We start from the raw sequence: 8304 nt of genomic DNA on the forward strand, positions 1-8304 counted from the left end.
CTCAGTTCCTGCTATCCAGGTGGATGCTACTTTGACACATACTACCTACCTACCACCAAAGCATTGTTGTAGACCATATATACGCTTTAATGGAACCAGTACTCCCTGATGGCTGTGACCTCCCTCAGCAGGTTTATGCTCAGTGCCGTAACGCAAAAATAGTTCAGGAATGGTTTGAGTAGCACAACAATGAGTTTGAGTTGTTGTAGCTTCCAAATCAAGCACTGTGCTGCCCTGCACAAGAGGTGGAACTCTTTTTTTTCCCAATCTGTATATTGATTATATTTTGCACACTCCCACAAACAGACATACACACATACTTACCTGGCCTGTTTTCCTGTGGATGTGCTGTATCATAAATAATTCATTTTGAATTTTCTATCAGAAATTTCACATTATAAGTGTGCCAATCAGTGAAAATAGTCCTTGAAACCTAACATGGCCTTACAAGCAATGTTGCAATGTAAGTCTTCAAAGGTGCTACTACCTGCCTGCAGACATACAAAATGCAATCCACTTTCTAAATAACTGAACTGATTTTTACACCAGATGTTCTGCAGTTTCTCTCCGATTATTCCAACTCTCACACTCCTTTGAAAGTAAATGCTATGCAGGACACTTTGCTGAGGACAGACCTCGTGATAGACCCCTGTGATGTCTGAAAGCGAGCTGTAAAAATTTCTCATGGTCACGGCCTTCACTCTCACGGCTCAAACTAGGTTTAATTCCATCCTGTCAGCAGCTGTGCCGCAAGAGAAGGGCTGTAGCTACCAGCTACTGCAGGAGATGAGGCTCCCATAATGATCCCCCTTGACTGCTGCAGGGTTTTGCTCACATCAAAGCTAATACCCCCCCTCCGAAGATGGGCGCAAGGTACAGAGTAGGCCTGACAGCTGTGCGTAAGCACGATGCCAGGCTTAATATTCCGACTACTATCCATAACAATTCTCAGGCAGATGGAATCCTGTAGATTGGGATCAGCAAAGTGGAGGGTTGCCACTGTTTTCCAGGCATGTAGGTTAACATTTCATCCCCCAATTTTGCTTCCAAATTGGGCCAGAATATAATTAGCATTCAAAGTGCTTAGGTTTTGGAGTTTTTTTAGTTTTTTTAGTCCTCCGAGGCTTCGCACCGCATTTCTCTTGTTCTAGAAACTTCCTTTTCTACGTATTATCAATAAACTTACTTCACCTTGTGCAGCTCGCACACGTCGGTGGTTAATGCGCACACTCTCTGAACACTGCATAATTATTAAAGAGGCTGTAGACTCAGGATTGTGTTTTGAAGAAGTTAGCGAGATGTCACACTGAGTTTTGAGCTGTCAGACACATTTCTGGATGAGGCTCTAGCTGCCAACAGCACACCTGTGCTGGCACTCAGACAGGCACGATTGCACCCTTCTCTGAAAAGCGCTTGAATCGAAGAGTTAGCAACAACAACAAATGGTAAGGAGGCTACAGAGGCATGAAGAAGCATCTGGATTTTGGTGACAACCTGCCACTTCATGACAAACGAACGACTCACTGGATTCCTAATTTATTGTTTAGCACTTTAATTAGTTAGGAAAAAGCATATGGTCATGAGATTCATCCCCTTTTGTTTGCTAAAAATACACTTAAATAATTAAAGCAGTGTAGAGAAATAGAGTTAGGATGTTTTTTCCTCTGTCCATATTTGATTTTTGTTTGTTCTAAAAAAAAATGATATACATATATATATACATATATGTGTATATATATATATATATATATATATATATATATATATATAAAACACCCAGCACGCCCCTGCGGGCGGTTTATCCTTCAAGCTCGGGTCCTCTACCAGAGGCCTGGGAGCTTGAGGGTCCTGCGCAGTATCTTAGCTGTTCCCAGGACTGCGCTCTTCTGGACAGAGATCTCCGATGTTATTCCCGGGATCTGCTGGAGCCACTCGCCTAGCTTGGGAGTCACCGCACCTAGTGCTCCGATTACCACGGGGACCACCGTTACCTTCACCCTCCACATCCTCTCGAGCTCTTCTCTGAGCCCTTGGTATTTCTCGAGCTTCTCGTGTTCCTTCTTCCTGATGTTGCTGTCATTCGGAACCGCTACATCGATCACTACGGCCGTCTTCTTCTGTTTGTCTACCACCACTATGTCCGGTTGGTTAGCCACCACCATTTTGTCCGTCTGTATCTGGAAGTCCCACAGGATCTTAGCTCGGTCATTCTCCACCACCCTTGGGGGCATCTCCCATTTTGACCTCGGGACTTCCAGGTTATACTCGGCACAGATGTTCCTGTACACTATGCCGGCCACTTGGTTATGGCGTTCCATGTACATATATATATATATATATATATATATATATATATATATATATATATATATATATATATATATATATATATATATACATACATACATATATATACATACATACATATATATACATACATATATATATATACAGTGGGGCAAAAAAGTATTTAGTCAGCCACCGATTGTGCAAGTTCCCCCACCTAAAATGATGACAGAGGTCAGTAATTTGCACCAGAGGTACACTTCAACTGTGAGAGACAGAATGTGAAAAAAAAATCCATGAATTCACATGGTAGGATTTGTAAAGAATTTATTCGTAAATTAGGGTGGAAAATAAGTATTTGGTCACCTCAAACAAGGAAAATCTCTGGCTCTCACAGACCTGTAACGTCTTCTGTAAGAAGCTTTTCTGTCCCCCACTCTGTCCATATTTGATTTTTGTTTGTTCTAAAAAAAAATGAGGAGAGAAATGTCTGTTCTTGATTTACTGAATGTATTCACCGAGAGTGAGAATTGTGACTTGTGTGTGTGTGCAAGGGAGTCAGAGAGTTGTAGAGAGCAAGGAGGGAAATAGACTTTCTTTAATTAATAAACCAAGATTAGGGAGCTTGTAGATTCAGGTAAATTTATTGTAAGCGCAGAAAAATGAACTAAAAGAGGAATGAAACAGCAAGAAACCCACGTACTGCGAAAAACTGCATTAATACTGAATTTGTCTGTGCAGAGCTGCTTTTAACTTATTACCAGCTGTGATAGTGTAGCTGTGACTGTTTTCACCTTGTAAACCTGCCCGTGTGAGTGTGTCATTGCGAGTAAAATGAGGCCCTGGAGACGCCCACATGCGGGAATTAACACAAATGTCATTTTGAGTGCTTTTGACAGGTTTTTGCATGTTTGCAGTTTTTGTAAACACGACAATATTACAACTGTGAAAGTGAGGAAATATACTGTCGTGTGGTTGAGAATGGTTATGTTTATTAATTAGATCTGGTAATAAGTAAAAATCAATACATTGACAGCTAGTGTGTTCCATTCATAAGGGGCTCTTTTGTTTTTCTTTAAAGTCATCACATTGATGTCCAAAACACCAGTGCTCTGAATTTAGCCCAGCGAATACACTGAAAAAAATGTTTTTTTGGCCCTGTAATTATTATTTCAATTAGCTATATAAATTTTACAAAAAAAATACAAATTCAGTGCTATTACTTTAAAATAGCAGTTTTTCTTGTAGTGCATTACTTGAGGATTGTTTGTAATTATGTGTCCTCAGTTTTGTATGTAAATTGAATCATTCGATCCAAGTAATATTCACTAAACCAATTCATTGGCTTAATTAGTTGATATTTCCAAGTAAAATGTAATGGAGTGACATCAGTGAATATGGCCACCTTCTCTGCATTCGGAGCATGACGTCAAAGCCCCTCCCCACATTTGAGCGGTCTTTCTTCAGACATACCATGGTTCACATTTCGACGGTTGGCAGACTTGACGGAAATGGGAAGAAGTAGAACCATGAATGTAAGTTTTAAGCGGAACAAACTTTGTACGTTCCTGTTGGCTCACCTACTTAAGTCAGTTTCTCCGCACTGAAAGAAGCTGCGCTAGCAAATAGTGTATTTTCCTGCTAGACTTGCTGACTAACTTTCCTGGCAGGAGGTATGTCCAGAATTTCCCACAGCACTTTACAGCTTAGATGGCCACCTAAACAACACACGCCTGCTGCCTTAACTAACGTCTTTGTGAATAAAACGACCACGGTCCAGTTTAAAATAATTGCTGCACAGCTGCCATGAGGTGTATTTTGAAAAATAACAAAACAAAAAACGATATACGCACTCGATTTCACTCAAGTCTTCATATTGACCTGTTTTAAATTTGCCACCGAACTAACATATGTAAAAAAAAAAAAAAAAAAAAAAAAAAAAATAATTTATATCAGTGTGCATCCTTGAGTTAGTAGAAATTAGTTGAAAAGCATATAGATAACCTTTTTTCTTTTTTTTCTTTTTTCTTTTTTTTTTTACAGAACATAGGACCTTCTGACTGCTAATTTGAACTCCACAAGGTAAGATCAAATTAGTAACGATTATGTTTAACTTGTCACATAATTTGTCTGTTTAAGGTGCCACAACATGAGATGGATGTGTAAGATATGTAGCTTTGAGTCAGAGAAGAGGTTGGGATTGTTAAAACACTACAGACTAAAGCATGGAAATGGTGGTCGCAGCCAGTCAGTCCCTTGTCTTCACACTGATTGCCCTTGCTCGTTTAAAACATTTAATGCCCTTAAGACCCATTTGTCTCGACACCATGTGAAGATGGTCACACAAAGTGGACCTCTTTCATTTACTTGTCTACTTTGCTGCTCTGTTTTTTTTAATTCAGAGAAGCAGTATTTTGAGCATCTTAACAACCACTTAAGGAAGTTTGAAGTAGTTGCATGTGTCTTCAAAGACTGCAACTTCAGTACAAATATTTATTCCACCTTTGCTACACATAGACACAGAAAACACCAGTCACACACCCTTGAGGATTTTAAAACTGAAGTATTAAAAAGCAAACCTAATGAACCCATGTTTGCTCAGGATGAGACCTATGTGGAAGAGAGCTTAGAGCTTTGGGATGGGGAACCACAGGAGTTGTCTCAAGATATAAAAGAGAAATTTGGCCATCTATTTTTAAAGTTAGAAAGCATGTTCAATGTCCCAAACAAATGCATTGATGAAATAGTAGATGAGCTTCAGTTTATATCCACCTCTGCATCTGGTCCACTTTTAAGAGATGTGGTGGTGTCCACCTTGAAAAGCCATAACTGTGATCTGGATCCAGCCATTATCTCAGATTTAGTGAAAAATCTTTGTGAGACACACCCTATAAGTACTGCCTTGGGGACAGGTGGCCCTTTCACAACTTATTACAAGAGAAGAGAATTTATGAAGAAGCATTTTTCAGTTGTTGAACCAGAAGAACACATACTTGATAAAAAAAAAGGGCAAAACCTTCCAGTATGTCCCAATATTGCCCTCCTTGGTGCAGGTCCTAAGTAAGTCTTTTCAAGAAAACACATTTGAAGGTGAAAAAAAAACTGAAAATGACTTTAAGTACCAGACATTTCGTGATGGATCCTGTACATTGATGACTTTGAGGTATGTAATCCTCTTGGGACATCTGGAAAAAAGCACAAAGTCACAGCTGTCTATTGGGTGTTGGGAAACATTCCGGTGCAGTTACGTTCCACATTGACATCAATCTACCTTGCAATTCTGTGTAAGGCTGAAGACACCAAGCAGTTTGGATTCCAGCGAGTTTTAGAGCCACTGTTAACATATATCAAAAGCTTGGAGAAAGATGGTCTTTTTGTTCCAGCGTTAGGGAAAGCCATTAAAGGGACTGTGGTCAGTGTGGTGGCAGATAATTTGGGGGCGCACTCTGTGGCAGGATTTGTTGACTGGTTAATATTGTGATAGGAGGTACTGATATGTTGCAAAAAATTCATTTGCATGTCCAGTGATGAGGCAGAAAACTTTCCTCACTGGGCAGAGACAGTTTCTGGACCCACAGATTATGACATGCACTGGACTCTTGTCTTAACACACATCGTTGAGAAATTCATGTTAAGTTGTACACTTCACAACGTTAGAATGTAGCTGCAGGCTTACATTCTCCATGGGTAACTTTCTGTTTACATCTGTATGTGCTGTTATGTATGTATGTTACATATGTTATGTTGTGTATTTTCTGCAATAAATTTTCTTTTTGGGTTTAATAGCATCATGTCGATGGCAGAAGGGACATTATCATTCGTTGCTTAGTTGAGTATCTTGGAGAGAGTGGAGAGGAGCTGATCAAAGACCATCAGGTATCTGATGATCATAATGACTGTATTAAAATTGTCTAACCTTATAATCTGGTCTTCACTTGTGATGATATATTGAAGGTCAAAGATTCTCTACACTCGTGATGTTTTTAAAAAAAGACTCAAGATTAATATTTTCAATCAGGCTTTTAACTAATTTCTTAAATCTTTATGCTCTTACCCTTTATTTTTTAAATCATATTTAATCTTTATCTTATCTGCCTTAAACTTTAACTTGCCTTTTGTCTGGTTTTTTTCTGACTATTTAACGATCACTTATTAACTTTATTTTATGAGCAAAAGAGTATTTAATTTGATTATACCTTTATAACCTATTTTAATGATTTAATGGTTCTGGTCTACCAACACGCGTGCCGTCCCATGGACAGCTCCAGGCTGGATGGCCCCCAAAAGGGATTTTCTTTGTCTCAGGGTCAGCCTCTGTGAAGCACGTTCTGTAACTTTACGTATGAAAAGTGCCATATGAATATTGTTTGATTTGAGTATACTAAATTGAGTATACCTCTTTTTTATTTTTACATTTTTTTTCTCTTAACCTTTTCTTTTACTTGGAATCTATTCTAGTTATTTCTAATTGTGGTTTGTTTGTTTTCACAGGAGGACGTCAGCCAAGAAGCATTGAAAGAGGACTGCAGTAATCACATGATGAAGATCATCGTAATCCATCCCAATGTGGCACAGGAAAACCAAGATCCTGTGAACGTGTCGGTCATCATTGAGGGGACAGAAATTCTGGAGGACTGCGGAAGTGTGACAAACGCTTGCCTCCTGCTCATGGGTGTCATCTATGCTGTCAACTTAAGTTACCCACTGAAACTGAAATATACGTTTGAGGTATTTCAGAAGCTGTTTCTTGAGCTTGACATCCTTAAAATGTCACCAAAGGTCCAGTCTCTCCACAAGAAACTTTTAGCGTGAGTGTTCCAGTGTTATTTGTGCTTTTGTCCAGTACAATTAATTTGTTTGCATTTTGTCTGTTTTCTGACAGTAATTTCAAATGTTGCTCAGTTTTATACAAGTTCTTTCTGTCCTGAACGTTCTGAGAATGTCTGCAAAGGTAGTGATTGCAACTGTTAATGGACAGAGTTGATGTATGTGTTCTGAAAGTTGATTAGAAGAAAGGGGACAGTGCACACTGAGTTTTTGAATAGCATGTTTTTTTTTTTTTTGTATATGTGTATATGCTCTGTTTTGAAATTTGCGATCAAGAAGTTCTATGGCCATGTTTTTTGTGGTTATAATGTTATGTAGATATTTTAAATATATCTATGCCATTTCAACTGTGAAATAAAAGTGTCTCTTAAGCTGCAAATATTTGTTTTGGAAAATATTGATTTATTATTTAATAGAATAATAAGAATATTTATTCAATTCGATTAATATTAACTAGTACATTCATAATAAATATTACTTAATAATTACATAGAATATAACAAAGAAAAGATGAGTAAGAAACACAAAGAAATATCAGCAATGTTCACTTGGGTTTTGTAATTGGATGCAATGGTATTCTGAGTAAAAGTTACAACCTATAGATGAGTATTGCCAGTGCAATTTACTTGTGTATTTCACATAAAAAATAGATGGTTCTAGTAAGTAAATATTACTTAGAAATAGCCCGAGTAAAGATTACAAGCACTTTCTGTGTGGAAAAAGTTGCCTAGCTTTTTTTAAGTAAATGTCACTCCAATTTTTTTTCAGTGTACACGGATCAGGAGAAATTCAACACAATTCAGTTTTATTTATATAGAACAAAATCACAACAGCAGTCACCTTAAGATGTTTCATATTGTAAGGTAGAGACCCAATAGTACAGAAAAAATACTAATAACGAAACAACCCCCTTTTAACAAGCACTTTGTGACAGTGGGAAGGAAAAACTCACTTTTAATTGGAGAAAAACTGATATAATCAGGATCAGCCATCTGGCATGACTAGTTAGGGGTGAGGGAGACATTATGAGAACCAATGAGTGATCTTTTTGTGATGACACCTGTTAGTGGGTCGGATATATTAGGTGAGTGAACATTTTCTTTCTAAAAATTGATCTTAGAAGCAGGCAAAACGTGCAAGCATAAGGATCTGAGTGAGTTTGATATATATTCTTCCTGATGTTGCTGTCAT

General features: G+C 38.1%; 1 long non-coding RNA gene across 1 annotated transcript; it reads left to right on the forward strand.

Moving 5' to 3' along the window:
* Positions 1-3489: 3489 nt before the first annotated feature.
* Positions 3490-7492, forward strand: LOC112436451 (uncharacterized). The gene is made up of 4 exons (XR_013099738.1): positions 3490-3821; positions 4330-4368; positions 6073-6162; positions 6778-7492. It is a non-coding gene; the product is annotated as an uncharacterized LOC112436451 (long non-coding RNA).
* The last annotated feature ends 812 nt before the right edge of the window (positions 7493-8304 follow it).

Source organism: Maylandia zebra, linkage group LG7 (genome assembly GCF_041146795.1).
Source record: "Maylandia zebra isolate NMK-2024a linkage group LG7, Mzebra_GT3a, whole genome shotgun sequence".
NCBI classification, from domain to species: Eukaryota; Metazoa; Chordata; class Actinopteri; order Cichliformes; family Cichlidae; genus Maylandia; species Maylandia zebra.